The sequence below is a fragment of the Bactrocera latifrons genome, unplaced genomic scaffold (genome assembly GCF_001853355.1).
Source record: "Bactrocera latifrons isolate USDA-ARS-PBARC rearing strain unplaced genomic scaffold, ASM185335v1 scaffold_203, whole genome shotgun sequence".
NCBI lineage: Eukaryota > Metazoa > Arthropoda > Insecta > Diptera > Tephritidae > Bactrocera > Bactrocera latifrons.
Window position 1 is genome coordinate 279,614 of NW_017535553.1, and position 24,316 is coordinate 303,929.

The following is a 24,316-nucleotide window of genomic DNA, read 5'->3' on the forward strand; positions in this document are numbered from 1 at the left end:
ATCCTCAAATCGAAAATAGCGCCATAATTCGCCGGCTAAAGAGTGCCAAACGTGTGATTATCTGACACTTTTCCACAAAAACAAAAATATTGCAAAAATCTTGTGCATATTACATTTGCACCGATGCAAATGGAAAAGTCGTAAAAAGAAAAAATTAGCGCAAAAATACCGGTTCTACATTTATAGGTCAGCAAAACTGGCGGTGGCATCGTTGCAATGAACAAATAAAGCGAGTGCATACGTGCTTGCATATATATTGTAGATCTAGCGGTGCTTTATTTCGCCTTTTATGTGCACAGAGTCGAGGTTGCCTCTGCCAAGCGAGAGGACAAAGTTGAGTCAAGCCTGGTTGAAGTGAGTGTTTAGCGCTTCTAAACTGTCTATACAAATATACCGAATGCACGAAGTTGAACCTGCTCACATACATGTACATGTGTACACACCCAGACAAATATATTGAACGGAATAGTGCCTAAGTGGAGCTAACGCAAAATGAGAGCTTTTGCACCAAAAGGAGGTTATTAGATGAAAGGCAAGAATGAAAAATTTGAAATGTTTAATGGAATAAGAGTTGAAAAACTTAGGAGAAAAGTTGAACTCTTGAACGTGGTGTAAAGAATGGCAATTAAAGTTTAGATTAAATACTATATTAAGGGAACTCTATAATCCGATAGCGAACTCAGTGGACGATATTTGCAGAGTTGGATTAGCTAACATGAATGGACTGCACTAATAACAAAACTAAAATTATTTAAGCTGAAAGAAAACAGAATTGAGATTATAGTATAATTCAGGATTATAAAGAAGAACCACATTTTCTTTAAGGGGTTACATGGGTTTCCTCTGCTAAAAAACTACCTTAACTTAGTATTTGGGCGAATAAAAAAAAAATAAAATTTTAATTTTGGCAGACATTTTTACAAAAAAATTCAAATTTCAGTGAAAATTAGCGACTTTTTTTTCCAAGTAATTCAAAAATTCCCTCGTCCAAGTCTTTAATAATTGTATCTGAAGGACCTGTGATCGGTTGAGTAGTTTTCGAGAAATCTTGCCTACCGACTTCAAAACTACAGTTTGTTAGGTGTAGACAATAAAAAAAAAATCGATTTTTTGAAACGCGGAAACCCATGTAACCCCTTAAGATGAATTATCAAGGACGTATGTACCGATGTTAGATCCAGAGCATCTAAAGAGTTTCAAAGAAAATATCAAGCAATAAGCAGGTAACTTCGCAAGAACTTTAGGGCGAGTAATCATGTAAACCTGGCTCGGACTGAACTTTCTTTTCTAGATTGATACAATCTTTGTGTACAAGTACGTTCGGCTGAAATTCGATAATCATATGAGAGTTAGAGTGTTTTCTCCAGCTGTTTTGACTAACCTAGTTTGCCGTTCCCACGACAGTAGGATCTAGGTAACCGGAACGGAAACGGATTGTCATTCGACAGAGTTCTGCCGCTTCACAAACAACAACTAACAATTTTGCTCAACATTTTGTGTTTCGAATGGAAGCAAGCTGAAAATCCTGCTGAAGTGTTTTGGGGAGTCTACTTTGGCGAATGTTTTGGGAAGAAGACTGAAAAGCTGGACTCTTATCAAAAGAACTCTTGTTACATTGTTAGATGGGAAAGTCGAGTATAAAGCCGAAAGCCCCGAATTCGCTGCATGTACTGAAGAAGAACGCTAAGCAAAATTGGGATAGATTGGTAAAGTGGGCATTGGCTCAGAAGCCTATTTTAAATGCGATAATAAAAATGTAATATTTTTTTATATGTAAAAATAACACGCATTTTATATTCATTTCTTGAAAATTTGAAATTGTGCTGTGAACTAATTTCGGTTATTATTTTTTTTTTTTTTAATTTTAGTGCATGTTTGATTCAATGAACACGGAATACCAAACAACTACTCACTCTTAGTCTTAAAATTCGCGACTACACTCACAAAACACCGTCCTCAAGCCTTCATGTTACTCTTTCGTGCTTACGAGTGCTTCTCTTCATCCTCTAATGGCACATTTTAACTACAAAGCGTTTCGAGTAATTATTTTTACGGCCTCATCTGCGCATATTACAGCAATTAATAATGACTAACATTTAATTATGGGCATTTTTCCATACCATTATTTATCTTGCTTGAAGTTAGTGATGTAAAATTAAAGGAAATGAAATAAAATTGCCGTCAGCAGCTACAAGAACAATGCGAGCTTATGCTAATAAAATTATTACAACGTGGATTTCAAACGCGGCGTCACTTTATCATCTTAATTTGCGTTAAGTGTGTGGACAGCCGAAGCTTATAGCGTGAATAATGATTCTAATGCTATTATGAGTTCGTCACGATTCAAACAAATTCGAAGTTAAAAAAGAGAAATTAATGCAAAATCTCAAACAGAAATTCTAGTCGTCCCACGTTAAAATGTCTGAACGTGTAACAAAGCCAAATGAAGTTGCTTCACATGATGATGGATATGTTACATGATGTCTGTCTGAACCTAGAATTGAGTTTTTGTGAGCCTCAATCAATATAGACAAAGACTGCGAGTTTCACATTTTTATCTTCGAAAAGCCTACCTAGAGCTTCACTCTGGACTGGACGAAGGAGTACAGAATGGATCTTAATGTCGCAGTGGATGGCATTAAAACTCTGACTGATAAAAAGCTTAAGTTTTTAGGTGTTACATTCGATAGCCTGTATTCTCTCCCTCTGCAGACGACCGCGATTATTACCAAACACAGATCCGCAACAAAATATTTAAGTCACTAGCCGTGAGAGAGGTCATTTCAAAAGACAATAAAACATTTCTAACAACTTACGAGGCAGTCGGTTAACTAAACAGCGCCGATATGGTCGCTTCAGTCGTGACAGAGTACTGTACTCCGTATGATAACTTGATGCCTCTTGATGTTTTGCGTCGCACACCTGCAGCTAAGCAACACGATGTACTCCTCTTCAGGCTGTGGAACCTTCTTTTAAGAGCATCAAGAGGTTATTTCATGGAGCCATCAACATCTTCATCGAATCCCTTCCAGCGAGTAGCGTACTTGGAATCAAACCACATCTCATGACACACGAAGATTTCGAGTTGCCTCGCGAATCTAGAGTGGTCCTTCCGGAAATTCGTTTTGAATATTGTAGCAGGTTAAACACTCATATATCCAGAATGGATGCCGATTTACAAATATATTTCATCGCAGGACCCTAACCACCTCTTTGTTTACTCAGTCAATACGATACGATCCTGTCGAAACAACACGTTTTCTGAGTTTGCCGTTAGGTGATTCCGATGCCAACTTGCGCCTTACCACTCAAATGGGATTTAATTACTAGTTCCACATTTGTCAAAGATTTGACTAGTTCTTAAGGTATCTAAAAGAACCGCTTTCACCACAAATCAACAAGATCTGTCGATACGAATATACATACATATAACTTCTAAAAACAGATCAGCGACCTTCATTCCACTTTGCAAGCCAATTTGTAATTACATTGCCTACCAATTGAAAATTGTATTGGTCTCTCGCTACGAATATACACATTTAAACGATCCATAAGCACACTCAATCATCGGCCAATGACTTTACGCCTGCCATTAAATTAAAAATTATTACGCCCTTAATGCCATACAATACGTGTGGATGTTTTCGTGAGTGCTGAAAATCGATCAGTTCGAAGTTCGAGCAGATCAAATGATAAATAGTTATCGCAAGAAATAACTGACAGCATAATAAAGCTACTGTTTTTCTATATTGCTTAGCGAACCAGCAGCGAAATGAAATGAACGACTAGTTGCTGGCGATTATATGGAGGAAAAGTATGTGCCACAGCGTGCGCCGACTTTAGGTCGCATGCGCCCATAACTACATACCTTCCAGTCATACAGGGTGTGCCAGGAACAGTTTTGTTTTCACTTTTTTTCAAGCATTTTGTTTCTTGCGCAATCAGTGTCTTATAATTACGCTGATGGCAGCTTGGACAAAAAAGAAACAATAGAGGAATAATTATAAAAAATACTGCAAAAGACTAGAAAAACGAGCAGAAAACATTAAACAACTAATCGTTGAAAAGTAAATTGAACCTTAATGGATAAACAATATGCGCGCAACAATAAGGCAACCGTGAAAAAGGGGTCAGTCAAAGCTTTTAATTGCTCACCACCTCTAAGTGCGTCGCGTCCCGCACTGAAAGGTAAAAACTTGTGCTTCGGTTTGAGCATTTACTGCGTTGTTCGATAAGTAATTTCGTATTTTTAGTTGAATTTAAACATGATTTTTAGTGAGTAAATCGTGTTGTGAAATTTGTTTCAATATTTTTCACCAGTTTTCGAGCAAGATATTGATCCCGCGCTCATAAAATTTTTGATTCTTGCCGACAAAAAACTGCGAAGTTGGTTTTGAAGTCATGACGTCTTGAGGTGAAGGTTCTCCCATTCAAAAAATTTTGCAAGGATCGGAACAAGTACCATTCCGAAGGTACCAAGTCAAGAGAATATGGTGGGTGTCTCATACCACCTTTTTTATTGATCGCTTCTGGCCTCTTCTGCTAAGTGCAGCACTCAATTTGACCAGTTGAGCACAATACACTTTAGAATTAATTAGGGAAAAGCTCAAAATAAACGATCCCTTTGAAGTCCCACTAAAGAGACAACATAACTTTGTTTGATGACTATAGGTCTTGGGAGTGGTTTGAGCTGTTTCATCTGTTCAAGATCATGAGCTCTTGCTATTTACATTTTTCTTTTTCCAAATTAATTCTAGACGTTTCAGTTGTTTGTTATTGGTCGCGTTAGACAAATTTAATGTCTTTACAATATATCGAGTTTTTATTTACTTTACTTTCTCCCCATCGAGTTTAAAGGGGCTTCGAGGACGTGATGCATCTTTAGGATCGAAATTACCGTCACGAAATTTTCAACCCCTTTTTATAGTACGCCGAAAATGCAGTTTTCGAACTCCCAACTTCGATAGGGAGCCAAACAATAACGATTTCAAAAATTAAAGCACTTTTTTTTAAATAATCCTTATTACATCAGCTGTTCAAATATATAACCTTAAAGCGAAGAAGTGTGAAATTGGCTGCGAAAAAATTCTATAAGAACAGCTGTTGTCATCAAACAATTTACTAGTGAATGACCCAATATAAATGAGTCGATTAGGTTTAGCTTCACTTGAAACAAAGAGAATTGTGAGTGACGGCTCATTAGGCGCCGAAGCAGTGCGGAATTCGGGCATGGCAGCGAGTCAAGTCGATGATGTGCTGAAATCTGCTAGAAGTTAATATAGGAATTTGGAAAATAAGTTGTAGTAGCACAAAATTTGTTAATATTTTGGAAAAAGCAAGCTTTGAAATGGTTTTTGAGAGCGAGAGTACTGAAGTCCAATTGATTTTTTTTAAGAATGGTCAGTTACGTTTCGTAATCGAGAGGAAAGAGGGATAGTATTTAAAGATAAATTAATGAGGATATACGGCACGATATATGGTATGAGGACATACATATGTACGGTAGCATTCTCCAACGTAGCAAAAACAGTAAAGTTATTTTTATATACTTACAAGGTAGATATGCTTTCGACTTATACACAAATCGGTTTTTGTGATGACGAGAGAGTAGAAATATACATATATAAATAAATTACTCAACAAAGTCGGCATTGTTATGCTAATTGCCGGAATTTGTATACAAAATTACCAAACAAAAGCGACGGCAACTCAGCGAGGGGACGCGGTGGCAATGGACATAGCAAATGCGAGCAAATTCAAAAGCGAATTTAATGACAACTTTGTTGCGAAAAACTACGAAACGAACATTCGGTAACTCAATTTGTTGTTGTTGTTGTTGTTGCGGTGGTAAACGGAGCATGCAAAAATTAGAATCAATTTAGTGACACATTTTGCCTATCTTTCATGTTGCTCGTTTGAAAATATTTCATGTCGCGTCGTACTCTGACTAATTAAGTGAATTACAAGTGAAACGGAATGTCAAGGCTTTTGCCATTGCATTCTGTGCGGTTATTAATTGAAATTAATTAAGCAATTATGATGAATTTAGGCAAAAATGTAAACCTTTTTGTGATTTCGAAAAGTATAATTTTGAGAGAAAAATTATCATTAAGTAATTAAGTACAATTGAAATTAAGACACAAGGATTCGTGAAACTTTCAAGATTTAATTTGAGGTTACTTAATTTACTTAAATTTGATTAAATATATTGTAAAAAAAATTCTTGTCAGAAGTGGGATTCGAACCCACGCCCTCAGAGAGGACCAGAACGCTCCGAACACAACCTGCATGGCAGGCAAGTTTTTCACACTTGAGTCTGGCGCCTTAGACCGCTCGGCCATCCTGACATCTTGATGTATAAAAACGTTAAACACGCCTTATAAATAGATATAACCAAATATATATTGTAGATATCTATATATAAAAACCTAGTGGGTTGTGTGGGTCAACAGTGAGTGATTTCCGAGCGATCCGTTATCTATTTTTACTCCATATGCCAACCAATGATAATGATGTTTCTATCATTCTTGTTTCTATGACACATAAGCGTGGCTGCCCACGCAACAACAGCACATAATTGATTTCCCCAGCGGCGACTCCTTTGATAAGATAATGAACTCTGCGTCTACCGGGCCCATTTCTCGACAGACACTTTTCAGTATCTGTTAAAATTTGTTATCTTATCTAAAATGAAATACGTAACAGTAAAGTTATTAAATCTATTAAACTAATCGCTTCGGTAGTTGAGTGTTTCGATTGTAAGTGATCAATTAGGCTTTAAGGTTTTGTGATTTCAAGTGCATAGTTAAGGGCTTAGTGTGCGCCATTTTAATGGAGGAAATTTATATGTAAATACAACCTAAAACTATAATATTAAAAGATAAAGTGAACTGTCTCGGCGACTCTTTTTGAAAATTATTATATTCTCTTGATTTCGTAGCCGAACTCCACAAGAATATTCGAACAAAAAGGAATCTTGCGATGAGAACGATTTGACTGCTCAAAATCATCTCAAATCGTAAAATCACTACTTAATTTAGATGGATTCAGGTAATGATCGTAAAACTAGTCAAAATTTTGATTCTTGACAAAATGACGGCTCTCAGAACAAAATAAGTTTTTATGACAAGTTTTACATTTTGCATCACTTTTTCTTACAAAATCGAAGTTAATATCAAAAACCCTTTTTCTTCGATCATTACTAGACAAATATATCAGAGAAGTTTGCAAGAAATTTTCAAGTCAACCGGTCGGCCGTTTCGGAAAAATCTTCCTTCACTGATTCTGAAAACGGTGTTTCCAGAAATCTTGCGATGAAAAGGATTTTACTGCTTAATTTTAACATCCGAAAAACAGAAAAATTAGGTATTTTGCTGACCCGGCAAACTTGTTTGGCCGAAACTAAAGCTTTAAATGATTTCACAGATTCGAATGCAACGATTTACGTGAAATTTTTAGAGTGTATTTTTAGACTTTTCTATGTCTGGTAATAATCATATCTATTCGCTATGCTATTTTTAAAGAATTCGCAACAGTCAAAAAAAAAAAAAAAAAATTGGAACTCCTCTGTGCCTGGAAGTATGAATATCTTCGAATTTGTGTTTTGTTTTAATTTCTCAAAATTTTTTAACAGTGAAATAGTGGTCCAAAAACTGTTTCTTTAGACACTCGCAATTTCGCAAAATTTGCAAATTTTGCAACCTTTTTGTAGAACCAAATATTAGACACATTTTTAATTTTTTGTGTTTTGGTTTCAGATTACTAGTAGGTTAGAATCCTGGGTATGGTCAACTCTTTAAAGGTTTGGGAACAGATTGCACTATTTCTCTCACAAATACGCTTATATCTGCGAAACTATTTCGCAAATTATATTAAAATTATTTTTTTTTTTCAATCTATAAGTGGATATGACCCCTCAATATGAAGTAAATATATTAAGCAAACTGAAACCCTAATAAAAGATCTCTGGATCACACAAAGCGATACACTTACGAGCACATTATTTTATGACACACACGATTGTTAAATGAGAAATACATTGTTTAGGGATAAGTATGCATTTAAGAGCAATAAAGGTTCGACGAATCATAATAATGAACCTTTTCATTAAATCGTGACAACGTTGTAATTCTATAACATCGAAAAAGTAAACATCAGTGAATGCAAATAAATTGATGAAAAGTACGCGATGCACTTAGATGATGAATTAGCCCATGCATTTGTGTTCGGATATTCGATACACAAAACAGCTGCAGCGATCGTGGCAATAAACTTTGATGTGTGGAATACAATGCTCGCGACAGACTGCAAACGACATCTGGCTAATATTAAAATATACACGTTCTTATGGACGGACCTATTTTGACAGCTGCACGACTACACGACTGCAGGCCGACAGTTGTCGTTCTCACTAACTTCAATTTTATCCTATATTTGCCAACGGCAGTAGGACGACAATAGAGTTGACAGTAGAATGGAAGATAGAGAGATGAGGTAGAGTGGTGATGCCACTAATATGTAAAATGTAAAATTACTCAAAGCTCTAACAAAACTGACGTTATTTTACAAATAAAAGCATAAAATAGCTCTGTTACATCATTTATAATAACAATTGATAATTTAAAACAATAAATTTACCTATTTACTTTTTTTTTTTGTTTAAGAATTTCACTTTGAGCAAAATATTAAAATTTCATCGAAGTGCAAGGTATTAGTATGGCCACAACGAAATTGTGTACATGCAAAATGGACAACTGAGTTGTTTTGTGTACATGCCGGCCATTGTTATGTTGCTGCCCTCTCACAAACGTTCATGTAGTAGGATTCACAACGCCATGTTCAGTTCACTGTCGTGCTGCTGCAGTCTGTCGCTAGCATTGTGTTCCACACATGTGTGTTTGCTATGTGAAAACACTGATTGAAAAGACAATTAGGTGCGAAAGCAAAAACAGGCTGAATGTGTGGGCTGTAGAACGATGAAGAGTACACGCTTAATAGCCTTTTACTCTACAAGAGAGTGCTGATAATTAGTAAACCTGATAGCAGGAAACCCACCATGTACAACATGCCACACCATTTGGCTAACAAAATATATAAATAAAAAGGTCAGGGGCACAAAAGGCCGTTAAAACTGGAGTGGGTTACTTGAGATACAGTGACGTATGTATATTTAGACACAGTTGAGAGGATCGCACTCATACTTCTATAACACGGTTACTGGCAAAGTATGTTTTCAAATGCAGACCTATTTAGCTTAAGCGAAGTTGTAAGGTTTGAAGATTTATAATGTAGAAGCCACAAATCTTCGCTATGATTTAGTTTTTAATGAGAATAAATCTCCTTATTTGACCTGCTTTCCACCACACACACCTTTGACTGGCCTTTCATGTAGCCCAAATAGCAAATAAGTGAAGCGCGCCCGAAAAACTAAAACCAGTTTGGATTTCAATTTCAAACTTTAGACTCACACACACGCTGAACGTAGAGCGCCGCCAACCGCCGGTAAGGCGCTCAAATTACGCACACGAAACTGGTTTCTTCCGAGAGTTTTTTGCTCGCATTTGCATGCAAAGCCGGCTTCATCAGTCTTTTGTGTACATACTTCCTTGTGAGGTTCGTGCAACGACGATTTTTTATTGTTTGCTTTGTTTCCCTTTCGTAAATTTTGGTTTGTTTCTTTACTTTGTTACTCTTGTGCGTGCGTTTGTTGTTTCTTTTACGATTTGTTGATTTTTCAAACGCAATCTTAACCGCTAAGTAAGCATTCACGTTTTAGGCACAAAGGCTGTCTGCTCCCTTGACCAGTGAGCACAGCCATACATACATCGAAATTCATAACGAGAATGCCATGAAACTTATTGAAAGCTGGTCACGACATGCTCGGCTACAATTGCAAGCACCACAACAGCACTTCTTCTGCTGACTGTGTGTCTACAAAAAAGGTTCTGCTGCTCATTCAATTACCTTACAATAGATGCCAAGCGAGAGCACCTAAGCTGATTTATTGTAAAAAAAATACAAAAACAAGATGTGGGTTTCTTGTTGTTGGCTTTTGTCAAATTGACATTACTTGATAGCGCTTCCCTTCGCCACACAGTCTACAGACATCTTATTTCCGACTTCTTTTTAATAAGTACTTTATTAACATACATATTTGAAAGGATATGCTAACACATTTGTAATTTTCCCGTTTGTTAAGCATCGAGTGGAGCAAATTTGGTTTTGTTTGCCTGCTCTCAACTGTCACGAGGTGGTTCTACGCAGAGTCATTTGCTTTCTGGGCTGACTTTGACGCTTCGGCTTGTTGCGCTGACGGTTTTTTTTTATTTGTAAAGTCTTTTCCGTTGATTGGTCTTTGTTGTGCTTAACCGAAAGTTGTCACAATTCCTGGGAATGTGCAGACATTTAATAGGGTTTTAATGTCGCTCATGTGTTATGCCATATAATACTCTTGTTGACTGCTTGTTATGTGAACAAGATATGGGTTGATGGGTAAAACTTAATTGAAAGAAATACATTTTTAGTTGACGAGATAAAATCTGGGACTGAAAATAACGTTTGAACAGCAGGCAATTGTATCGTTTCCTTCTTAATATACATACATAAGTATAGCCTGATGGGCTACTAATTGGAGCCTCGAAAAGAAATCAAGAAAATATAATTTTTTTCAAAGGTTTCGCCTGGAAATATCTAAGACAGTATAAACATTCGTATTCTCCAAATCGTCGAAAAAGTATTTTCGTATTTCTTCATTATTTTCACTCATTTTTGTTTTCAATTTCACCGAATTTTTTATTTTGAATAAAGCATAAAATCTTACCATTGACACAATGTGATTGGTAGCACTGGAGATATACGACTGCAACAACATCTATTTACAAAATACGAAAAGAATTTTTCGACTACCCATATTATAGCAAAACATTACGTAGTTTCAGTAGCTAACTAAACCAAAATGAGAAGTAAAGAAGTTGACAACACACCCCCAAATCTATAGATTAAAAGCATTGAGCAATAAAAATGCAACAAACGACAAAGTGAAATGCGTACAAAGCAATGAACAACGAAGGGCGAAACCGAACAAAACACTTTTACCAAATGAAAACTGGCGCCAAGTGCTCATTATAAGCTGACCAAAAGAAAAAAAGAAGCAATTTGAATACAAAGAAACATATTTTGAATGAGTTGTCTGGTCGATGTTCGAATTAAAAAAAATTCAATACTGACTAAGCAAAACAGATGCAGATATCGGAAAAATATTCGTCGCTGAGGAGTAAGCATTTTGACCACAAAAGGCGCAGGTTATAATACAACTGCATACATACTTAGAGTATTCGTTCCAACACATATGAAACAAGCCACTGAGGCAATCAATAAACGTCAAAGCATAAGCCGTTATTGCTTTCTTTGCAAGAAGGTTTTATAGAACAGTAGTGGCCACTTGTATTTGATTGGTGGTGTTGTCTGTTCGGTGAACAAAAAAACGATATCATAAAGGTACGCCTTTGTCTATAGGCAGCCACAAAAGCTCTCAGTTATAAATTTATTAGGAAGTTACAAAAATTGAAATCTAGAAAAATACGTTTTTTTCATATTCCGATAGTATAGATATTGAAAAATATCTCCTTTAAACTATTTTTAAAAATTCAATTTACTTCCGAAATGATATAGCCGTCTTGGTGTCGTTGCAACTGGACCGATTTGAGCTGTAGACGAAACATAACTGATTACTGTGTTCAACAACTTAAAAAGTCATAAACGAGCTATCCCTCAACAGCAAATATAGTTGATGGCAGCAAAAGCGAGCACAAACAAGGCGATAAAATACAGAGGCTAGCAGAATCAATAAAGTCAACAGCTTTTATGTCCAGCATAAATGAATTTTTAATATTTACTAACGAATTTCTTGACTGTCAAGCAACTATGGGCAACACACAGACACAAAATGCTGGGAATAAAAACAAGCAAATAGTGGGAGGCAAAATGCATACACATTCGCTTAAATACAACAACAATGTATTTATATGGTTTTACGGCGATAAATATACAGCAACACCCGCACCCAAGTGACGACTGGTGCTGCCAGCTAATTTAAATGCAAAACGCACTTCATCTTTCATTCATTCATTGAATTTGCACACACACAAACAGACATAATACTTGCTTGCTGATTGCACTTTTAAAACGGAAGTTGCTGGCTGTCCATCTTCGCTTTGACGCTGCGCTGGCACCCCTTTAATTTTCCACTTTTTGTCGCAATTTTATTCTGTTGCTGCCTTTGGCAAAAAGCGCACTTTGCATGCACCAATCGTACGGCCACTCGGCTTTTTTCTCGATTTTCTGCAATAAACGCTAGGAAAGTCAGCAAAAAATGTGACAAAATAAAGCCGGCACCGGCTGAACCGGCTGCCATTCATTATCAATGTCAACGCAGTCACTGCATGCTGTTGGTGGGCGTGTGCACAACTTCACATACTTGTCGACTCGTAGACAGACACACACCCACACCTCGTGCCGTCAGATGCCACTTGTTGTTGCTTTCTATTTCTGGCCGGAAAGTGGTGTTGCAGTGATTTTTGTGCTCACACTACAGCAACAACAAATGTGTAATTCGTTGAAAAAATATGCAATTTTTATGCAGGAATTCTTGTTGTTACTGAATTTTGATCGACGACGTGTTTTCAACACACCTTGTATGCACACAAAAACACTATACTAACATCGCTTCTCTCGTACGTGGGAGTTCCTGTCAAAAACAAATATATTTTTTGTTTATAATTCAGACATTGAGAAATGGTCAACTTCGCTGCGGATGAATCTATTTTTCCGACTACAATCACAAGGCATCATTCTTCGGTTTCTTCCTGCCATCATTCGCTCTTTAATCAGTATGTTCTGGTTGATAAAAAGATTTCACTGTCTTTGTCTAAGAATCGTGTTTTGATTTAGTGAGTTCGACTTCATAAGTGAGTGATTTACTGGCAGATGTCAACTGAATTTATAGCTCCAAATGTGGGCAGTCAACTTTGGCAGGAAACCGAGTCAGTGAAGAGAGCAAATCGCTGAAAAATTGATGGCTGGAGGTACGAATATGGTGAGCTTCTCAGTTAACGCTACCGATGTATCCGCATATGTAAGTGAATATTCTACAAATCAAGGTACAGAGTTATAATAAATATTGAAAAAAAAATATAAGTATATACTCCCTAGCACTTTATCAAGAAAATTACATATTCAATAGTGATTCGTAGACCACCATTTTATTACAATTTTAAATTGATCACAAAAGCGATATTTACATTATTCTCCTTAGTTTTCCATTTAACAGAGTAATTTTAGATTGTCATTGCTATTAACCTTTCGATATTAAAATGTCACTTTTTATACTTAAGCGCCATTTAACAAAACTGTCAAATGAAAAGCGTAATTTGATGCGATGAGTTTATTGCATATGCTCTACCGCACCGATGCACCCATACAACGATATTGCACATAAAATTTTATTAACACGTACCCTGTAGGAATATTTTTTGTTCACAGCAGTTCTTTTGCAAAATAAATAGGAAGTGATTGAGTATTTCAAAAGAAAGATAAAAATAGTAAAAAAAAGTAGGTTATTTTAAATGTTTTAAAATGGTTTTAGTCTTAAAATTAGAAAATTAGTTGGTTTTCCTATTATGGCGGGATTCCAGTCTAGAATAAACAAAAATATATATTTTTATTAGAAGCCTTAATTATTCAAGAGGATTTTTCACATTTCAAATTTATTTCGGGGATATACATAGGTATTTTACTAAACTGAACTGAAACTTTAAACGCGTTTTCTCAAAACTGACTTTTTTTAGACGATACCCCCGGTTCCTTAGCTTCTACTGGACCGATTGACCTTAAATTTTACAGTGATTTTTTATATACATGGCTATGAAGGGAATTGACCATATCCACAAATTTGAATTTTTACTATTTAAAAAAAATTCGAAACAGTTTAAAAAATGATTAAAAAAATGTTGTTTTTTTCAGGGTGTCGGGTTTTCGTTAAGGTGTAACATGGGTTTATGGGTTAATCCCTTATAAAATTTTACAACACTTTTAGAATGTCGGAGTACAGCCTTGAGAACTTGTGTGCTTGAGGCTAGCTAGGCTAAGTTTTTCTCTATACTGTGTTTTTGAAGTCGGTTGGCAAGATTTCTCGAGAATCACTCGAACGATCTTCATGACATTAACACACAAATTTAATTTTTTTGTAATAATGTCTGCCAAAAATCGATTTTCCATTTTTATACACCTTTATATACATTTATTTTTTCACTTTAGATGACCTTGTAAAGAGTTATGCTGTCAATGCGGGCGCATCTTTTTTCCATGGGGTCACCGGAAATGGCGTTCCAATTTCTTTGTTAATAGTATATGTTTGTAGCAATAAAAAATTATAATAAAATTCTGCTGTTCGAGGAAGCGCATGTAACCCCTTAAATATTTTCTCCTCTACTTTTCCGTAGTTTTAGACATTGCGACATCATTCCAGAATTTTTTGATTGGTTTCGGATGCCTAGGAGGGTTGAAAGCGTAGGTATTCTGTATTTTGCACGACTCTCCAAAAATTCCTTCAAATGCATGCCTCTCCACTGGAATACCATTTAAAGTTTATAGTGTAAAAATTTACGGTGCCTCAAACTGGGTTAGGAATTTTAAGGTTTTTACTCACTTGCAAGTCAGAAAAAAAATAATTTTTCATAATTTTTAAGAAGCATCAGTGAAGCTGCTTTAAATTGCCATAAATCCAAAAATAAAGAGCTTTTTGTTTAAAAATTACATTTCAGTGTCGTTAAAAGCTGAAATTATTATCAAAAATATTTTTTCTTCGATCATTATCCGGCGAATACATATATAAATATGTATATCACTAAAAATTCGGTGTGAAAAAGTCAAGACGATAAGTTATACAAATACCCTCATATATTTAACACTATGGGCCGCATCAACTCCAAATTCTCGTAAAATGTTCTCAAGTACATGAGAAAATAAACAATAACACAAAAAAAAAAAAAAAAAAAAAAAAAAAAAAAAAAAAAAAAAAATCGATTTTCGACATTCGCAAGTGGATATAACTCCTTAAAATATATATATATATAGATTCTTTTTTGGATTACGCATAAAAGTTACCAAAATATCCACTACAGTCAGAAACTACAGTCCGAAATTGATATTTTTTCTTACCGGATGCTTCGACTGCATTTCATTCCCGTTGCCTTTGCAATGTTTAAAAATTTTATTTTATTGCCAAATCACGCATAGCGATTTTTATGGTGTTTTGGTTAATACCAAACATATGTACTTGAAAATTCCACCAAATAGATGTGTGAGTGTTTGTAATAATTCGTATAGAACATGAAGGTATGTACTCGTGCAAAATTTCGCTAGGGAAGGGTCAGAGCAAATCCATTGCAATCACAGCGGTCACAATGCGAACGACCGACAGGACGAAACGTAGGGGAGCGTACGACAAGCGACAATACAGTTAGTATGCAACAAGCGAGCGCCTGACACATACCGACGCCTGTCCGACGCATATCCGCTGAATAGACACGTGCCGACACCCGGCACCCCATGCATACATATGTATGTACACGCGTATATTCAAGCAATGTTTGCTAGTAGTTGGAGTAAAATACATGTATACATACATACATTCACATGTACATATGCTTGTTGTGACATTATCACTTTGGAGATTTTCGGTCGAAAATGCATGGCATGCAATTTGACGCAACCATGGCGTTGGGGCTGGCATTGGCGCCGCGGCAAGTGTGCGGAGCGGTGCGGCAACAGATGGCAACAATGGCTTATCGAATGGCAGGCAATATACGTTGACGTTGCGGCTGCGGTGTGAGGCTTCGACGCGGCAATTGGAACAACTTGTTGGGTGGCAGAGACTGCCGCAGTGCCACAATGGTTGCAACGACAGCAAAAAAAAAGCAACAAAACAATCGCTTGTTGATGATTTGGAGCAGCAATTGCTGCTGCTGGTTTTATATGCTGCAACATTGCAGATGAAGTGTTAATGTTGTGAGTGTTGATGCCGCTCATTGTTGCCACCGAGCGCGCGGTATGGTGCTACATTTTATTTTCGTGCTAAGATCGGTGTTATTGCCCCCGATGTTATACATTTCAGCGCACACACTCACACTTGGAACAAAATATGTCGGTTTACATGAATTTCTGGTGCTGTAAGGTGTAAGCTGCAGCATGAAAAATGTGAGAATCAGCGAAAAAGAAGGTGAGTGTGTGATTTTGGGTACAAGGGCGACGAAAAGGGTGGGAAATCTAAAGTATAAGCAATCTGCAAGGATAAACGGAAGTGCGAATGGGTGGCGCACGTCTGCATTCTTCCATGTGCATGTAACCACCGGCAATCCTTAACCGTCAACTACTTTTGTGATTACTCTTTTCCTGCTCCCCTGTCCACCCCTGCGCAGCCTGAGAAAAAAAATACGTTAGACGCGGCTGAAAGGCAATTAAACGTGATTTATTGCCACCGATACTGTGTTCCCAGCGCAATTGTTGTTGTTTTCGTTTTGGTTGTGTTGTTGTTGTTGCTGGTGGTGGAATATATGGCGCCGACACGTAATTCGACATTGTTAAAATTTTTATTGCCGCAAATGACTTTTGCCGTGGCATTCCTTAACGCAATTGACTAAATTCCTCTTATAGCCAGACATATATACATATGTGTATGGGCATTGCAAATATATAAGTGAGATATTGCGGTGTGTTAATGGATGTATATACATATGTACAAATATTAAAACAAAATCGAAAGAAGCAATCGGGCACAAAAATGCTCCAGCTGTGACATGGTCCCACGATTAATGTGGGTAATATTTTTCATTCAAAAATTGGAATATACAAACAAACATACATATGTACATATGTACTAAGGAAAAAATGACTAACGAAAATGCTCAGAGCGGAACATCCCACACCACACATGAATAAATTTCCAAAGTAGGTATGTATCATCACTCATAACAAACGCCTTATTTTGAGTTTCTGGTTTCTCAAAATAAAAATATACATACATAATATATATCATTCATAATTTATAAAAAAAACGTCATACTTTGAGTAAGCGAATATCTTGGGCGAGACTCCTAAGAAATTCAGGATCCTAAGCTAAAAATCTCTTTTGATACTTCTGAAAAATCTTCCGAAAACTTCCACTTTACTTCGATCCGTTCTAAAATGTTTTAATTTTCTCTTATCATCCCTTCAGCGCCTAGCATACAAACACATACAGGAATGGAGTGAAGAGTGTATAGAACTATGCATTTTGCTGAGGCAAAAATGTGTGCCCGGGTAGCTCAGTCGGTAGAGCATTGGACTTTTAATCCAAGGGTCCAGGGTTCAAGTCCCTGCTCGGGCGAGAGTAATTATTTTATTTAAATTTTTTTTTATTTAATATTTTCAAAACGGTTCGTGGACGTTAAAAAAAAATTCAAGCTCTTCAAAAATGGGTGAAAATAATGAAAAAGTTCGCTATATTTTCAATTTTTTGTATAAAAAAGAGAGGTATGCCACGCAAGCTACCAATGAAATTTGTGAAGTTTATCACAATATATCAGTTCGTGTAGCACAACAATTTTTTGCTCGCTTTAGTTCTGGAATTTTCGAAATTCCGATGTACACTGGGGAAACTTTTACACTGAATGTCTCTAAAGGGAAAAATGGAAAAAAGTGCTCGACAAAAATGGTACACATTTGTGTATTTATTATTATAAATATAAAAAAAAAAGTGGAAGTTTGATTAGAAATATGAAAAGACTTTTTCGTCTACCCAGTATTTATGACTAACAAAAGTACTTCGTTCTTCCGCATTCGCAGCAGTTGAGCACAAAAATTTGTCACTTTCGGTTATTCCATCAATTCTGACAAATTCGTGACACATTTCTCATTACGAGCGCATTTCGCCAGCCTACCACCCACTGGCTCCCCTCGAATCACATAACAAAATTAGAATACTGCAGCAAATAAAAGCAGGTGGTTGGAGTGCTTTAAGATGTTAAGTAAACTCCATTTATTCACTTCGCTTCATTTGGCGAAACACCCGCAAGCCCAAGTAATTGAATCTCTTTGTTGCTGCTTTCCTGCCGTACATTGTACATAAACAAATCGCGATTATCGGCGTGAGTAGCAAGAACGTAAGCATCCACCTAAACACATCCCCAAAACCGCCTACACCCACCGAAATGGGTCCCAGCTGCCAGTCAAACAGTCCTTGCCGTGCTGCAAACGAGCGTCATTGTTGTTGCTGCATTGATTTGTTGGCAAGCATGAGACAGACATGACTAAACATCACTGCTTCGCACAAAGACACCGCTCAGACCGACGACGTCGACCCATTTCTTTCGAATTTGCGCCCCTTACTTCTCACACCTCATGACAAAAGCTTTCGTTTGTGTTGCTTTCTTCAGCCTGACAGACTACGCGCAACTCAGCTGGCAACTCGTCAAAATCATTTGTGGCAACTTTGCGCAAAAATCCCATTGTGCACTTACAGAGATAATTGCGAAATTCCATACCCCCACACACACACACACAAAGCGCCGCTAGTGCACCGGCCACATATCCTTCAACATCCGCCGATAAAAATCTACCGAAAAAATACCCGTTTCTAAAATAGTTTTACTCTGCGCAGCGCATCTTGGCCACATCACCGGAAGGCTGCCGAGCAAGGGCTATTGGGGTGGCAGAAAGAAATTGTTGCTGTCGCTGGTTAAAGTTGTCTTGAAGCGTGCATGTGGTCTTGGCAAGTTGGCTTTGACTATCAATACCATCCGAATTGCTGCGCCACGACCACCCTCTGGCCACAAACCATATGCACTGGCTTAGCTGTCTTTAAGCTTTGGCTTTTTCAACCCTCTACCCTCAAAAGAAGACGACCGAAATGTTACTACGTATAAATATACAAATGTATGTATGTGGCATTAACATCGGTATGCAGTCATTCATTGTTGCCGCTGACGATTGGTTTAGTCTTTTTACAGTTTTCATTTTCCGTATATCTATATATGTTTCCCAATTGGCATCTATCGATTCGCCGCATAGCAATAAAGTTCAGGGCTTTTAACTTTTTATTTACTATTCCGATGCAGCAATTTCGTATAGAATTGTGCAACACTGACATTTCCCAGTATTGCACGAAGAAAGTAGACATCTCAGCATATTTTATGACCCTAATAAAGTAAAATGAAAGTAGAAATCAAATTGCAATTGATTTTAGGCCTTTTGGGACTACTAAACGGCGTCACAAAATGCTAAAAATGGATTAAGAACATCACAATAAATGCTCTTGGACTGTATTTTGATAGTTTTAGTCCACATAAAATGGACTCTGACGTAATGTAATTAACTTGGCAACCGCGAAACATCTTTCATTTCTTCGTTAATTTTCGTTTTCGGCATTTTAATTGATGTTTATGCAAGCCGAATTGTGAATTAATTAGACCCCGAACAAGTATATTAAGTCTCCCACAAAGTGTGTAACACCCAGATGGAAACGTCGGAGACCTGAGATAAGCTGACTCGATTTATTCATATAAATCTGTCTATGTGTATATACGCGAACTAGTCTCTCCATTTTTGATATATCGATTTAAAATTTCGCACACGGAATTTTCTAGCTAAGAAGTCCTAATTTTATCCCCAATATCGAACCATTATGCACTCTGATTCTTCATCTTATGCACTACAACCGTGGTTAGGTCTGGGCACCCGACACTTACCCAGATGCCTCTATTTTTCGCGAGCTCACGATAGTCGTACATCTTAAAGGCAAACAGCTTGGTCCTTCCATCGGATGCGTGGGCGTCTTTGCTTCCTTTGTTCACCAATCGATTTCGAGTCGAAAGAACTTTCGCTGGAGCATCATCTTCCAAGCGAACAACATGACCTGACCAGCGCATTCGTTGAATTTTTATGTGCTTAACTATATCCATGTCGCCGTAGCCACCATACAATTCCATCTTATTCGATACTCATCGCTCATCAGGACGACTGCAAAGAACTAGCTACGAACAATTCGCTCGAATGCTTAATGGTCGTCATCGTCCAAGCTTCTACGCCGTATTATAGCACGGAAATAATGAGACTATAGAGCATAATTTTTGTTCGTTGAGAGAGGGATTTGTAGCGCCTGTTGGCAAGAGGGTATGGTTGGTATTCTGCGGATCTTAGTTTATTGGTAGAATTTATGCTGGTTTCGATATATTATACAAAGTTTCTAACTTTTTCAAATTTATAGTTGAAAAGATTGACTCGAATTTCGCATGTTTTTTTACTTTATTAAGAGACTAGAAAGCAAGCAAACCGTGGGCTTATTAAGTTTTTGGGTTCATATAGTTTCTATAAGAAATTCAGCTGTTAAGCGTATTCCAGCTTCGGAGCAACTGAAGTTTTTTTTTTTTTCTGAGTTTAATTCAAGTACATCCTTATTATACCTACAATACAATAATTTATTTATTAAAAGACCTTCAGATTAGTTTCGATTTAAAAAAGACCATATCAAGAGTGATTCAACCTCAAATCATTTCAGTAAATCTTTCAAATACTAAACACATTGAAACAAATCAACAAATTAAGCGATTAACATAAAAAGAAATATTGTAATTTAAAACAAAGCCAAAACCAAACAATGAAGCAACAAAACTAAAAATAAACACCATGACGTCAAAATTTGTATTTGTGTATCATTAGAGCGCACAAGCTTGTTCCGCCGCCCTCCAACATTAGAAAATAGGCATTTCACACAACAAGTGTGCACCGACGCCCACCAACAACCCGGGCCCAGTGATCAGTACAGATTTCTCTGTCAGCGGGCCATGTAGTCAGCAAACACACGAAAATCGAGACATCATATAACACATGCTACACACATACATACATAACTACATATTTATAAGCATAAACTCATTTAGACACTTTTCTCATGTACGCGAATGGGCAAACGAGCGTTCTTGACATGTTTTGGAAAACTTAACGATTTTCCCGCAGCCTGGGCAATGCGAAACAGTCGCATATGAAGCACATGTGTGCTTGTGTGCGTGTGTGAATGAGAATTGAAACATATTCTCCGTATCTGCCAGTCATTGATTTGACAGTTCGAAATTCGACAACGCGATTAAGCGATGAATTTCCTTGTTGTGCGTAAGCAAATGATTGATTTTCCATGTTCGCGAGGCAATTACAAGCAGATAGGCAGTAAGGAACGAAAGAAGTGAAGTAGAAGCCAATATGATGGATGCATCACTTGTCGTCTACTTTTCGGCACTTATGAAAAACAAAGACTTCCGAGATTGAAATATAGATTCGTACGTATTGTAATGAAAGCGCATTGTTGCGGAAATGTGTTGATAATGTTTTTCAAAAGGCGTGCAGTCATTCGCAATGAGAGCGCTTATCAGCAGCCCTTTAGAGTACACTTTCCATTTCATATCGAGTGTTATGCAATACTCAGTTGCTCTCATATAAGTAAAGTCGACAAAACTTGTGTTATTTGCCAACTGTCAAATGGTTGACGTTTTGCTGTATTTTCGATCAGCTGTCAGTTGGGTTATGTAATTTTCGGAAGTTATGCATATATGGGTTAGTATAAACTTCTGAATTCCAAAACATCGATTGATATGTTCATATGAGAATATACACCGAAAATTTTAAGTTGATCTGGCAAATAGTTTCGGAGATGTGAGTTTATTTGTACGAAGTATTTAACTTAGTGCAATCGTTCTTCGTCAGAAACGGCTGAACAAATCGACTTGAAATCCTCACACGACTTCTTAGATAGATTTTTCAGGTTTTTATCGATGGACTAACATTCTCGATAATAATTTTGATTTTTCTGTCTCTTTTCCTTGTCTTTTAGAAAAGTCGACATTTTTTGGAATCCGCCATTTTTGTCAAAAAGCAAAATTTCGACTAGTCTTCGATCATTATTTTTTGTTTTTAGGTTTTAGATAGTTTTAAGAAGAAAAATCTTCCTCACCGCAAGGCACGTTTTTACTAGGTTCCACTGGACCAAAGAGATATTTAACAAATAAAATATCTTATAAAAAAAAAATAAAAGACGTTTCTCTGATTTCCAAATGATTAAATCCTCTTAAGAGGTTATAAGTCTAGAGGCATGAATTCCAGCTAATTTTCGGAGCGTCGAAAAAAGGCAATAAATATTTCTACTATCTATTTTATATTAGTTATTTATTAATATTACAAGATTCTAGTAAAAATCCCAAAAAAATTTTAAAGAAGTTAACATTAGCAGCTGATGAAGTGTGGGGTCTCAAAAAATTAGCACGGGATCATATCGTTTTCAACTCTCCTAGCAATCTGAAAGCAACAGAAGTATTAATCTAGAACAATGTGGTAATATATAGAACCACGGAAAAGTTGGACTTTTTTCACGAAATGGCGACCGCCTAAAAAACAATTCTTACACCACTTTTTTAACCGTTTCGAATTTTTTAAAAGTAGTTGTAGTAGTAGTAGTTGAAACTTTGGGAAATGCGTAGTTCCAGATACATATATTCCTAGGCGAGTCCATAAAGAAGACTATCTAACACTTCAACAAAGTACCTATATCTCCGAAAATAATTTGAATTTTGAAAAAACTTTGGTAAACATATTTTTGAATTGTTGTCTAAGATTATAAAATAAAAAAATGTTTCCAGACTAGAACACCCTCTTCAGTAGTTGATTGGCGCCGTGTATTGACGATGTTGGGTCAAAATTCTCCTTAAAGTTTACAATTGAGTTTTCAAACAATTTTATAGAAACATACAAGATCATTTGTAAGGTCATAGAAGAATTTTTCTGGGCAGTAGCATAATTCCTCATAATAATCGAGCGGCATACTAGCTATATTCCGGTCGTTGCAGAATGAATACCCCATTCAGTTTAGTTTTTCCGCTTTGCGCACTTGCCCACACATTTCAAATGTAAACAAGTCATTTCTAGATAGCACAACTCTTCCGCAGCTGCTTTCATTGCCCGCCCTGATGTCGCAATGTGACTTGCATACATACACTCGTACGTTATTGATTGCGTTACGTTGTGGTTTTCACGATTTGTTTTATTATTTTTACAATGAGAAATATTATTTACACACAAACATACATACACATAAGCAGCGTGCCTATGATTTTACGAAGGCATATAAAAAGTATTTGCACAGGCTGCGCGTATGTATGTATGCAGTTTATTGTTTATTCAGATATAAATTTACATATGCCACATGCAAGTAGGAATGAGTGGAAGGCCTAAGAAAATACGAGTGTCTTATGGTAAGCGCACAGAACCCAAGGTCGTTGCTAATCGAAGACGTTTACAAGGTTTCACTCGTTCGTGGAAATTCAATAATTTAAACGATGGAAACTGCCGTGATTGCTTGCGACTCTAGATAATTCCTATAAAAAGCATTTGTATTTATATTTATTTGTAAGTTTTGATGGGTGGTGTGGGTTTGAGACTTGATTTTGATTGAAGCTTTGTTTTTATGCCAGATTTATAATTGCTTTTTAATTTAGCGTCGAATTTGTACTCGTTATTTAATGATTTTATTCACAAGCTCGCCCACAGCAACTTATGTAACTCATTTGCATTAGAATAATCTTCTTTAGAGCAAATCCTATAAATCTATTAAAAAGGCATTTTATGATTATTGTTCCCCTTCCTAATACGGCAAGTAACATTTATGTGTGTCCATGTGTACATATGTATGCATGTATTAACATTTGCGAAAAACAAAATTGAACTGAAATCGATTTCTAGTAATGACTTTCACCAAAAGTAAACACATACATACACAGTGATTATACTACTCATATGCAAACTATATTTCATATACATTTTTATACACATGCATCCATATATGTACAGTTATGGACAACACAATGGGGTCACTTTTGGTTTGAAGTGTAAATTTAATTATTTCGGACCATAGAATCAGGGTTATTAGCTGGCCTGCGGAATCTCCAAACTGAAATCCCATACAAAGTAAGGTAAAGTTAAACTGGTAGGCTGATGAGCTACGCATAGACCAGTTTTGGTCCTTTGCGGTGCTAGATAGAGTTCAGTTACGAGGCACATGAGGAGTAGTCAGGCCTATGCTTGACGCGAATTTCAACAGATTCTGTTTCCTCACTATCGATACTACTATAATAGATATGGTTGATGTCGTTGTAGCGGCAGAATTTTTCTGAGTTAACAGTCCTTTGCGGGATAAAATCCGGGTCCGTTCCGGTTACGTAGACCCGACTGTCGTGGAAAC

General features: G+C 36.7%; 1 protein-coding gene and 2 non-coding genes across 5 annotated transcripts in view; 1 reads left to right on the plus strand and 2 right to left on the minus strand.

Moving 5' to 3' along the window:
• The window catches only part of LOC108968122 (centaurin-gamma-1A), a 262,919-nt gene that overhangs the window by 235,526 nt on the left and 3,077 nt on the right, over positions 1–24,316 (minus strand). The gene's annotated exons all lie outside the window — the stretch shown is intronic.
• On the minus strand, positions 6,225–6,347 carry Trnal-caa. The gene is made up of 2 exons: positions 6,310–6,347; positions 6,225–6,269 (listed from the first exon to the last, which is right to left on the minus strand). It is a non-coding gene; the product is annotated as a tRNA-Leu (tRNA).
• Positions 17,350–17,422, plus strand: Trnak-uuu. Its single transcript has one exon. It is a non-coding gene; the product is annotated as a tRNA-Lys (tRNA).